The 12,616-nt window shown below is 40.5% G+C and overlaps 1 protein-coding gene across 3 annotated transcripts in view; it reads left to right on the top strand.

Moving 5' to 3' along the window:
* The window catches only part of CALN1 (calneuron 1), a 556,564-nt gene that overhangs the window by 178,763 nt on the left and 365,185 nt on the right, over positions 1–12,616 (top strand). The gene's annotated exons all lie outside the window — the stretch shown is intronic.

Here is a 12,616-nt window from a genome sequence, read left to right as displayed (position 1 = left end):
ATACTTTATGGCCTGAGGCTGGTGGGTAAAGATGCTGTGTTTGTCCTTCAGGACGGTAATCCAGACTCTCAGCCTGGAGAAGGGCCATTTATTTTCTGATGGAAGATTCATTCTATTTATTTACTTTCTGCCAAGGCTAACACTGAGTTGTGATGGATCGTACTTTATTACCAGCATCTTGGGGCTCAGGGCAGGGCTGTGCAGAAATGTTCTGAGTTTAGAGATGGCAAAGCAAAGGCATTGGGCAGGCAGGGTCTGAAAACACAGCCTCAGTCATTTCAGAGGACTGCCGATTGGTTCTCTGGTGCGTCAAAGATTCGGAGGTGTTAGTTACTTAGTGTTCTCTTGGGGCTATCTCATGTCAACTGGGCCTCAAGTCCTGCTGCTCGGACCCTCCTGAGGACAGGCAGCACTGCGCCAGAAGTTGACATGTGGACACTGATGATGGACACGGCAGCATCCCTTGTGGTACCATCCTCCTCCCGGCCCCATAGTAGCTACAGTCTCCTGCTTGTAGATGGCCACATGAACAGACGCCACATGGTTAGAGCTTATCACCCCCCAGGGACCGAATGTGCCTTTCTTTCGGTGTATGTGCCACAGCTGCCTAGTCCAAAGACAGGTGTGAAAAGAACCACGTGCCATGCATGCCATGTCTAGCTGCAATTCATTCCTGAGAAGGGTTTGTAGTTCTCCTCTTTAAACAAAATTCCGGAGGCAGTAATGCGAAAGCTGCATCAAGTTGGCTAGAATGGAGGTGGAAATCACCTAACCAAACAAATGATGGTAAAAAAAAAGTCAGCAACAATGGATTGCTTGAGACATGCATTCATTTATTCCTATTCACTCATTGATTTATTGATGAATTCATCCAAGGGATGTTTACCTGAATGTTTTCTGGGTGCAAGAGAAAATCAAATAAGCATACTATTCATTGCCTGTCCCAAAAGAACTTACAGTCAATTCACGGAGGTTATGTATAAATTTATTAGCAGTTATCTTATATTTTTTTGGAGTGCTTCAAGTGGAATTTAGTAAACATATGGATTATAATTTTTTAAAAGTAAAGTCTTCTCAATGCTATTTATTGAAGAATCTTGTGAGATGGTTACTGTAAAATGTTTAGATTTTAGAGTTATTGAGACTGTTCTTGTAATATATGCCCAGTTTTGGTAAACATTCCACAAAGACTCGAAAAGAAGATACTGTATTTCTCTCTCTATACACACAAACACATATACATTTTACTTTGTAATTTATATTTTTTTCAACCCCTTTAAGTATTCATCTTTTTAAAGATGTCTTATTTTGTTAAACACTGATATGATAGTAGAATGCTTTCTAAATTGTATTTTTTCCTGTTAAATTTTCTATATTTCTAAGTTTTTCATGTGGAATTCTTCAGTGTAACTGCAGAACTTTTTAGGTTGTCTTGTTTTATGATTTCTATTTCATGTGTTTCCTTGATGATTGCACTTTATACAACAAGAGTTTTAAGGTAGGTTCTTTATTCTTTTGGGCTGTATCCATATCACCTCCTTCCTTTTTGTATAGTAATTATGAATGCATAAATATCTCATTTTAAATTCTCCAAAAAGTGGTTGATTACTTTTTACCTGGTCAAATACAATAAATATGGAATTTGTTTCTGTAATTATCAATGTACCAACTCCTCTCTAATTATCAAAACAACCACTATTTCCTTGTACCCAACAAGAAATTTAGAGAGCTTTTACTTTCCATGCTCTTTTGCACTTCTGTTTTTCCTGACTTTGTCAATTTAATTAACAGATTATAGATCCAAATTGTTATTCTTCTGTAATCATTATTATTATTTTTCTGCTTAAATATATTTTTAAATTTTGTTTTGGGTTTTTGCATTCAACTTTTAAATCATGTTTGAGCAATTACTCCAAATAATACATTTATTAAGAGGATTTAGTACATATGGTTAGCCTTTTAAAAATATAGCTTCTTTCTACTCAGATTCATACCTATGGATCCATCTTTATGTCATCTTGTTTATATCTTCAAGAATTTTTGTTTCCTAGAAAGGGATGCAACTTTTACCTTTTTTTCTGCTTTCATGCAGGAGTAGTACTTGAGTGGTTGGAGATTTCTTGGTTCACTAGAATGCTCAAGGCCTTTTGCCTACTCACATTTAGTGTTGGGGACAAATGTGTAGCCAGGCAGATCTTTCTTTTTATCTTTGTAGGTCGCCTATTGTTTAAACTAATAATGATTGATAAAAATTGAGAATAACACTTACTAGATTCTTCTTATATGCCAGCACTATGCAACATTTTATATTCATTCACTCATTTAACCCTAACAGGCCCCAAATAATGGGTACCATTATTTGCCTTGAGACATTTTTTATTTATTCATGAAATGTATTTAAATGGCCATTGTGAAATGTCTGAGCATGAGAATTTTCAATTATTTTTTCAGTAGTCTTGGGTCTTGTTTTTAGCTTAGGTTAGTTTTCTCTCACGCCTTTGATGGTTGTTATTTCTCTTTTCCTCTTCAGGAATACCTCTCATTCTAATGCTGGATCTCCATTCTTTGTTCCCATATTACACAGCTCTTCTCACATCATTTTTCTCTTTTGCACTTCTGCATTTTGGGAAGACTTCAAGTTTGTCTTCTATCTCATCAATTTAGGGGTCTGCAGTCTTCTTTTTTCCTAAAAAAAAATTATTTATAGCCTTTAAAGTAGATTTTCATTATGTACTACATTTTCAGTTTCTTTTTGGCCTGATTTTATTTCAGTAGCTCCTCTTTCTGTTTTTTTTTCTTTTTAAAAAGTTTTTGTTGATTTTTTGTTAATACAGGAAAGTATTAATGTACAGCTCAATTAATTATAAAAACAAACACTTGTATAACTACCACCTGGCTTAAGGAATATTGCCAGAACCCCAATACCCTTCCCAGTACCTTTTCCTCAAAGATACACCTTATTGTTGAACTGTATTTGTGTTTTCCTTTTACATAAACAGGATCATATCATATATATTCTTTTGTGTCCAGCTTCTTTTTCTCAATATTATGTTTGACTCAGCCATGTTTTTGAGGACAGCTGAAGTTCATTTGTTTTCATTAATGTATAGTGTTCCACTGTATATAAATATATCTCAATTTGTTTGTCCATTCTGCTCTGGATGAAGGATATTTGGGTTGTTTCCAGGTTGGGACTATTAGGATGGAAGCCAGCCAGAGATCTTAAGTCATGCTCTCCTCACAGGTCCCTCTGCCTGTTTTTCTGAGGTCAGGCATAGTTTTTATTTGCTCCAAATCCTTTGTCTTATTCACAACCACTTGTACACAGTGTATGAAAACCTTTTCTGCTTCTTGTCAAAATTAAATTTTTTCTATAATAAAGTTTTTTTCCCAGATGGTGCTACCTGTATTTTTGCATTGGAATGTCTTTCTATATGATCTATTCTGCTTTTTCCTTGTATTCTGTATTGTCACTGAATAATCGAAAGTTCTTTGCAGGTCCAGTCTTTTTTAGCAGATGGGGTTTACAAAGTATTTAGCCTTCACCACACTATCTGAGGCCTGAGATATTCCACTTCTCAGGCCCAGACTGGAGAGAGGTTGATATGCATACCACAGCTCCAGTTTCTAGGAGATATTCCTTTAGTCCACTGCTGCTGGGCGGAGGTGAGCTCTAGATTGCATCACTGCTGGATTGCTCACTATGCCACAGAATTATATAACTTCTTTGTTCTTCCCTTCCCTTTTCTCCTTCCTGTTCCTCAACTAGTATCCAGCATTCAGTGAGATCTTTCCCTGCTCTATTCTGGTCCTCACTTGCCCCCAAACAATCCAGGATGGATCATATCAACCCATGGCAAAAGTTACTCCCAGAGTTGTGTTCTGCTCCCCAGGGCAAGCTCTGGGGCTCTGAGCTTGTGACTAGTCCCTCAGGCTTTACTACAGTCACATTGTGCCAGGCCCACATGTTCCCTGTATGTGCATGAGGGCTACACTGCTCCTCTGGAACCGGAGCAAGGGGTCCCCTACTGGGGCATGGGGAAGGGGCCAGCCGTGGTGCCATGAGATCCTACCGCTTTTAAGTTGCTTATGGATTCAACACTTGCCCTGTTTCTATAAGCTTTTAAATATTTTTTGGAGCTTTGAGAAAGATGTTTCTGCCAGTTTTTGTTGGTTGTTCAAAGCTTCTGTTGGGGGGCAGAACCCTGAAGATTCTCACTCTGCTGTCTTCATGATCAGCTCTCAATCATCCCACATCTGTTTCTTTTTTATATATATATTTTCTATTTCTCTACTGAGCTACCTTATCTGTCTATTCATTAAGGTCATATTTATATAATTCTTTGAACATACTATCCTATATGTTCTCCATAAAAGACTTCCCTCTCAAGGCTCCAGGGGGAAGATACCCAGGCAAATAAAAGATGCCAGTGTAAAGCTTTCTCCAAGCTTAGGACAACTCTAAACCATCTCAGAACTGGTTTTTTATTGAGTATTTTTAGACTATGGTCAATTTTTCCCATTTATTTGCATGTCTATTAATATTTGACTGTATATTGAACATTGTGACTATATTGTAGAACATCTGGGTTCTGTTATATTTCTCTGAAGAATGTTTTTATTTCCCTAGTAGGCAGTTCAATCACTGGCTGACCCTATTCAACTTGCTTAGGCTTTGCTTCATACTTTGTAAGGGCAGATCTGTCTAAATCCCAAGGTGTTGCCAAGCCCCTCAGAATTGGCAGGGACACAGTCTCCAGCCTTTGTCTTTCATGTTGCTCTTGTCAGTACTTGGTTTTAGGTTATTTCATTTTTTTATTAAAATTTTAAAAAAATCTTTTTATTTTATTTTACTTTTTTTTTTTTTCTTTTGGTTTTACATATTGTTAGGGTACATCTAAAATAGGCCTTACTTTAGGGTCTGGGTCCTTACTCCTAAGGTGTAGACTTTCTAATATCTCAGCTGGATGCCTGGGGTGTTAGGATTTTTCAGAAATCTCTTAGTTCTGCCTGAGTTCTGGTATCTCTGTTCTGTTCTCAAACTCATAGCAAACTGTCTGGTTTAACCTCAGCTTGGACATGGGCTGCCCAGCCTCAGCCAGATATTCATGGAGAACCCATACATAGGCTTCGGAGGTTCCACTTTACATAGTTTCCTCCTCTCTGCTGCCCTGTCTCAAAGATTCTATACCTTTCACCTACCCCAAACTCTTATCACTGCCCCCTCAACTCAGTGGGACCACCATGCTCTGCTTAGATTCAAGATCACTGTGCAATGGTTGGGAAATTGTGCCCAGGCAGGGAGTCAGGGTGAACATGGGGCTCACAGTGTGAATTTCCCTTTTCTCTTCCATCACAATCTCATGTTGCCTGTTGTCTATTGGCTGAAAACAGTTGCCTTCTATGTTTCGTCCAGTGTTAATGTTGTATAGGGTGAGAGGGCTAATCTTATACCTTTGTCATCATCAGACATCTAATATTAATTATTAAAAATTGTTTAAAGCCCAAAACAGTTAAAAGTAATTTGCAAAAAATATAGCACTTCACCCTTTACCAGTTCACGTCTGCTCATAATTCTAAAATGGCTTTCTACCACTTGTAGCTGTTTTAGCTACAGCTAAATGCCCTAGCAAGGCATCTGAGTCCTGTGTGGCCTGAGCCTTTGCTTTCGTGGTCAGCATCATCTCCCTGTTTTCCTTCCACGTGGTTTCCTGCTGCATTGCCATTTTTCCTGCTCCTCTGCCTTTGTTCATGCTACTTCTGTCTAAAATGTTCTTTTATCCCTTTGTCTTCCTGGGAAATAACTATTCACTTTTTTTTTTTTTTTTAAGATTTATTTATTTATTTAATTTCCCCCCTCCCCTGGTTGTCTGTTCTTGGTGTCTATTTGCTGCGTCTTGTTTCTTTGTCTGCTTCTGTTGTCGTCAGCGGCATGGGAAGTGTGGGCGGCGCCATTCCTGGGCAGGCTGCTCTTTCTTTTCACGCTGGGCGGCTTTCCTCAGGGGCGCACTCCTTGCACGTGGGGCTCCCCCACGCGGGGGACACCCTTGCGTGGCACGGCACTCCTTGCGCGCATCAGCACTGCGCTTGGCCAGCTCCACACGGGTCAAGGAGGCCCAGGGTTTGAACCGTGGACCTCCCATGTGGTAGACGGATGCCCTAACCACTGGGCCAAAGTCCGTTTCCCCTATTCACTTTTTGAGTTTCAACATTGTCATTGTTGTCATCATCATCATACTCATCGTTACAGCTGAAATTTATTGAGTGCTTACCACGTGCTAGGAGCCATTCCAAGTACTCATTTAGTTCTTCCAACAACTTACAGTGTAGGTACAAATGTGCAAGTGTAGAAAATGGAGACGTTAAGTAACCTTGTCGCATAATTAGCAAGTGTGGGAACTGGGATTCAACCTCCGCCCCCTGGCTTCAGAGCCCATGCTTATTAACTTTGATGCTCCGAATTCTTCTCCCTGCTAGATAAGACTCAGTGACTTGCTTGTACCCATCACATCACTATCATATATATCACTGCCACCGCGGTGACATATGGGTGAGAACTTGGCTGATTAATCAAACTTTCAGTGGGTGGATAGATATTTTTAAAGCTCTGTGCGAGACCAGTGTGCTCCTCACTGAGAGCAGAGGCTCGCCGCAGCCCAGGAAAGGCTGGTGATGGGGATGAGTTGAGTTTCAAATGGGGGCTGAGCCATCAGACTCCTGTCTGGGGAGCTCCAAAGGGCCCTTCCCCATTCCCACGCATCTGGTCCATCATCTTTTCCTTATAAGGATTATTTCCCCCCTCCCCACCCTTCTCTTTTCTCCTCTCCTTTTGATGGTTGATTTAAAGATCTCAAAGACACATCCTTCTTGCCTTTTTTCGAGGCACTTCCCTTGACAGGCTTTTGAAGAGGGGACTTTAAGAAGGTGGAAATATTACTGTTCTAAGAAGAGACGCTCGCTACTCCCATCTGAGGAGAAGGCTGACACCTCAAAGCTCTCTTCTCCCGAGGTGAGAGAACCTACACAAAGAACCACTTCATCCCGACAAGAGCAGGAGTGTCAGACATACAGCTCTGCTCCCAAGCTTGGAATGAGCTTCACAGCCTGCTTCTTTTATCTGCCTGGGTACCGTCCTCCTGGAGGCTTGACCTGCCTTTGAGCCTTGTGAAGGGAGCATTCTCTGGAGAGTTGTGAAGCTTTGTTAGCAGAGTGAGGGAGGGATTTCTCTGATGGTGGTGACATCCAAGGACCCTCTCTTTAAAAGGGGTATTTGCCTAAGTTTTCTAGTAGTTTCCTGCATCTTATTCTCCAAATGCATTTTGTTAACTGTGGTTAAGAAGAAAACCTGGGCACCTTCCCATATTCACTTGTAATTTATATGCTGCCTGCTTTCCAAAGTGATTGAGAAGAAACATAAATTGCAAAGGCTGTCCGTATAGAAGTGGAAAATAAAAATCCACATACAAAGAGGAGAAAGAAAAGGTGACAACCCTTTAAATGGATACATTTACTGTGAATGAGCATTCAATTTACCTCCAAGCTTCCAGTTGGTTGAGGCAAAAAGAAAAAAAATGAGTTACCTTCCTCCAATGACAGGGTAAATAGTTCCATTGGAAGAAGATTTTCCCAAGTGAATTTTAAATAGGAGTTCTTTAAGCCATGATCAAAATCCTATTGTACAAGTATGTTGTGTTTTTATTTCAAAGACTTTGGTGGTTTTCAATCCTTTCTTGCCCCCAAATTCCTGAGACTTTTTTTTTCTTTTAAAGTAGACTTTATTTCAACTTAAAAAAAAAAAATAACAGAAAAAGGCAGCTTAACAAATTATGGAAGCATTACTTTAAAATTCTTTCCAGGCACATTCACCTTATTTAATCCTGAAAACAAAATTGTTTCTCTAGTGTTCAGAAAGATAAATAAATGAACACAGATTGTTTAAGTGACATGACCAAAATCTCCTTGTTAATGAAGAAAATGAAGGAAAAAAATGCTTTGTTATAGTCATATCTCATAAAACAAAATTCCATATTCTTTTTTTTTATTTGATCTATGGCATTGACATAGTACCTTCTTTACCTTTATTGCAAAAATATTACAATGTTGCTGTTAACTATAGTCTAAAAGTTAAATTAGTTGTATTTTTCCCATATATCATCATATTCTTTTTTTTAAATTGCTTGTATTGTTTTAAATTAAAGCTAATAGATCGCAAGGAACATTACATTAAAAAAACATAAGAAAAAAAACAAAAAGCATAAGAGGTTCCCATATAACCCACTCCCCACCCCCCCACATATATAATTTTTGTAAATTATATATTTTTGAAGATATATATATCATAAAAATAATATTACATTAAAAATATAAGAAGTTCCTGTATACCCCAACCCCCCCACCCCACTGCTCCCACATCAACAACTTCCCCCATCATTGTGCCACTCATCGCACCCGGTGAACACATTTTGGGGCACTGCTGCCCTACATAGATAATAGTTCACCCTGTAGTTTGCACTCTCCCCCTGTACATTCAGTGGGCTATGGCAGGTCCTGAGACTTTTTAAAGGTATTTCTACGAGTAATAGTGATTTATGATGTGAAGATTCTCAGTGAAGGAAGAGGTGCTCATGTTAATGACAATCTAGGTGTAGAGAAACAAGGACATGTCCTAGTTTAGAAAGCATTCCCACCAGATAATTCTAAGTGCCCCCTAGAGAGCATGTTTCTCTGGTTCTTACTCCTAAGAATCCTTCTGAGATGATAGCAAGCAACGGTGATATCTTGGTATGAAGATTCAAGAGCCTGGACCATAAAGCATGACTTTGATTTGGGATATTTGAGGAACAGGAGTTACCAATATTTACTCATTGTCATCATAAGATAACCTTTATATGCTTCCTGTGGAACCTTTAACCTCCCAAAGAAATTCATCCTAATAGATCTGCTAAGGTAATTAAGCCCCACAGAGCTGCCCCAGATAGCTAAACGAGTCAACTTGTTGAATAGAATGGTTCAGCATTATCCATCTGGATGCTGCATAGTGTTTGCCAAAACCCATCATTTTGACATTGGCTTCATTGATACTGAGCTGTTTCTCCTGGTAGTAATTGGCCAGCAGCAGGTTCAGCTGTTTCCTGGGACTACTCAGGGACATGATGTTAGCAACATGTTCTAGCAAGAATGGCTCCTGGTCTTCCTTCTTCATGTCAGCATCCAGGGCATCTAAGTGCTGCTTCAAATCATTTAAAATCAAAGGAGGAGGTAGGACACAGCCACTTAAAATACGAATTTGTGTTATCAGGATCGTCATTTGTACTTTCTCAAATTTGCAAGCAGTTGCACAAAAGAGCCTTGGAATTACATTGACACTTGTACTGCTGTATTGCTGTGTAACAAGTTACCCCAGAACTTACTGGTTGGAAACAACAAATGTTTATTACGTCACACTTTTGGTGGCTAGAACTTGGTGAGTGGCTTAGAAGGGTGGTTCTGGATCAGGGTCTCTGGAGAGGTGGAGATGTCAACTGGGATGTGGTTTATCTGAAGGCTTGACTGGGGCTAGGAAACCGCTCCCAAGCTCACTCACCTGGCCCTTTGTGGGATCTTCAGGTCCTTTCCACGAGGGCCTCTCCCTAAGACTGCTTGAGTGAGTTCATGACCTTGTCTCAAATGTCACAAATTGTCGCTTCTACCACATATTGTCATTATAAACAAGTCACAAGTACAGTCCCCATTTAAGACAGTGGAATTAGGCTTCAACTTCTGAAGGGAGGGGTTTCAAAGAATTAGTAGGAATATTTCCAACCCACCAAAATACCTTACAATGAGATTGGAGATGATTTCTAGCTATTGAAGTAAAGGCTAAGTCAAGAAAGATTCCAGAAAGTCCTAAAATCCCACTCTGCAGTTTCTTTGTGAAGTGAAGAAGAGAGCACCAATGGTTATTGCTATAAAAATTAAAATTAAAGGCTGCCTGATCTTGATGGAAGAACCTTGGAGTCCCTCAGATCTGGATTCCTATCCCAGGTGGACCATTTATCAGCTGCACAGAGAGCTGTTTCCTCAATAGCCTTTCTTCCTTAGCAGGAGATTTTTAGTTGGGAAAACTGGCTGCCTAGAAAAAGACTACATTTCCCAGTCTCCTTAACAGTTAGCAGTGACCATGTTAATAAGTTCTGGCCAATGAGGTATCCAGCAGAAGTGACATTAGCAACTTTTGTGCACTTTGCTGCTTCTTCATCCCTTCTTCCTATACCTGGGGTGGTGATGTCACCATTTGACACCATGAAAATAAGGAATCTAACCCTTGGATGATTACAGTGCTCAAGTAGGAGCCTGGATGTCTGAGGATAGTGGCATAGACAAAATGCAACTTCTGTCTTGTTTTTTATTACTCGTAGCTGAACCCAAACTCAACTGATTTAACAGCCATGTGACCACAGATAAATTTTTCAACCTCCAAGACTATTTTCCAATTTTGTAACTTGTGTCTTACATATAATGTTGCTTTTAAGAAGCTCATGCTTGCTGTTTTTGAGGAGGAAGTTTGCTGTAGAGAATTAGGAATGATGGATCTGTAATTTGGAAGCATTGGAGGTTTGTCCTTTTCTAATTTGTGTTTCTTGAATTCATTGTTTGAAATTTGAAAGGAAGAGGCTCAGCAAGGCCAAAGAGGTAGAGCTGGCAGGGTCGGCTGGACAGCCTGACTCCAGTGACCCCATGGGGATACTAACCTTTGGTGAATTTGTCTCATCTTTGCGGACAGGGCCCATGTACATTATGTTCATCCTGTGAACAAGCACAGTGAAAGTAACAGCACATGGTGACTGCTCAGAAACCCTTGTTGAATAAATGATTGCCAGATGTTTTGACAAGTTTGTGAAAAAGTTTGCTACCCATTCTGGATGATTCATTCTGCAGTGAGAGTGAGACTGAGATGGTGTATATGGTAGTCAAGCATGGTTGCTAGTACACAGCATTTGGAGTCAGGCAGGCTATTTCAACATTCCATGAGTTTTGGTTTTCTCACCTGTACACAGTGGGTACTAGTAAAGACTTCATTGGAATAATAGGAGGAATCCTATGCAAATGAGTTACTACTGCAGTAGTATTTGACACTGCATAAGTGCCCAGTAAATAGTAGTAGTGGTAATTGTTGAGGTTTCAATGATGACAATGACAGAAGACATGCAGTCAAGTTATTACCACTCTCACCTTGGGAAGAAGAAAAGCACACTCTACCTGGTACCCCAAGCAGTTGTGTTGCCAGGACAGACTCACTCCAGGATCTGAATGGCCTTAACTGGAGAAGCCTGTCGATGTATAGAAGGATCTGGACACACCATCACAGGTCTCTGTTTTTCAGCTTTAAGGCTAGAAGGACACATTACCTACCCCCAGCCCCCACCCCAAAGACCCTGTCCCCACTAGTATGGAGATGAAAGTCTAAATTGTTCAAGAAAGGATTGGAAAAGGAACTCAGACCTTGGATTCTCCTAAGACACAGGATCCTTTGAGACCTGGCTTTGATGAGAGAAGCATCTGTGCATGGCTGAAAACCCAGGCCTTTCAAGTTTTCACCATGATGCTTCTGAGGAACAGGAGCAAAATTCCCATAAACCTCATCTTTTACAACGGGTAGACCTATGTCACAAGACTTACTACGTGGGTTGTTGTAGGGGCAGTGATGGGAGATGGGGAGGCTGAAATCATGGCTGGATGATCACAACTCACTCTGTTTTGAAAGGGGACAATGGCAGCAATTTGAGTTAAAAGAATTAGAAAAGGATTTCCATTCCTTCATATCTGAAGTATGAGACTGTGTTTGAATAATGACGGTAACTGGAAATGTGAGATCCCAACCTTCAGTTTTGGGGGATGCAGCTTCTGTATCTATCAGCATCCCTCCGTTTTTGTGATGTTCCCTTTCTGGTTTATTCCCACTCCTCTCGGGGTTCCACTCACCTCATCTGGTTAAAATTCAGGGCCATTGTTGTTTAAATGTTCCTTCCAAACTCCAGGCATTAACTCCAGTATTAAGGGATCGTTACAGTGAAGTTTTATGGCGAGAGTGAGAAAAATATAGTTTGTTTCTGCAAAGCTGGTAAAAGAAAAGGCTCCAGGCCCTAAGCAGTGCTGGCCTAGGGAGTGTGCCCCCCTGGCATGCTAAGGTGCAAGAATGGCTCTTAGGCTGGTGTCCATTGGCATGTGTTTTGCTGCTGATAGCCGGTGAAATGAATCTAGTGACATGTAACACAGCTCAAATCACTGGAGTGGCATTTTAACATTGCTGCTAGCCTGGAAGGATTTTAGGGAGGGCAGGTCATAAAATTCTTGGTCTGGTGCCCCTAAACAATTTGTATCAACCTGCCATCTGGTGTGCAGGTGAGGGGAGGTGGGGAGAGGAGAGTCTGGGCACAAGCCTGAGAAATTCAGCATTTCCAACACCTACGTGGTGCCTCTCTTGAGTCATGTGTGATTTCTTAGCAGCACCTATGGGGGCAGAAAACTTTCTGAGAGTTTCAGGTAGCTGACTGGACCTGGCCTTACGTTGCTTTCTTTGAGAACCCTTCAGAGGTGCCATCAGTTTCTGGGAAAATTGCCTTAAGCTGGCTGCTGA

This window comes from Dasypus novemcinctus, chromosome 23 (assembly GCF_030445035.2).
Source record: "Dasypus novemcinctus isolate mDasNov1 chromosome 23, mDasNov1.1.hap2, whole genome shotgun sequence".
NCBI lineage: Eukaryota > Metazoa > Chordata > Mammalia > Cingulata > Dasypodidae > Dasypus > Dasypus novemcinctus.
The sequence above is the reverse complement of the archived record's forward strand: the minus strand, read 5'-3'. Positions and strand labels throughout refer to the sequence as shown.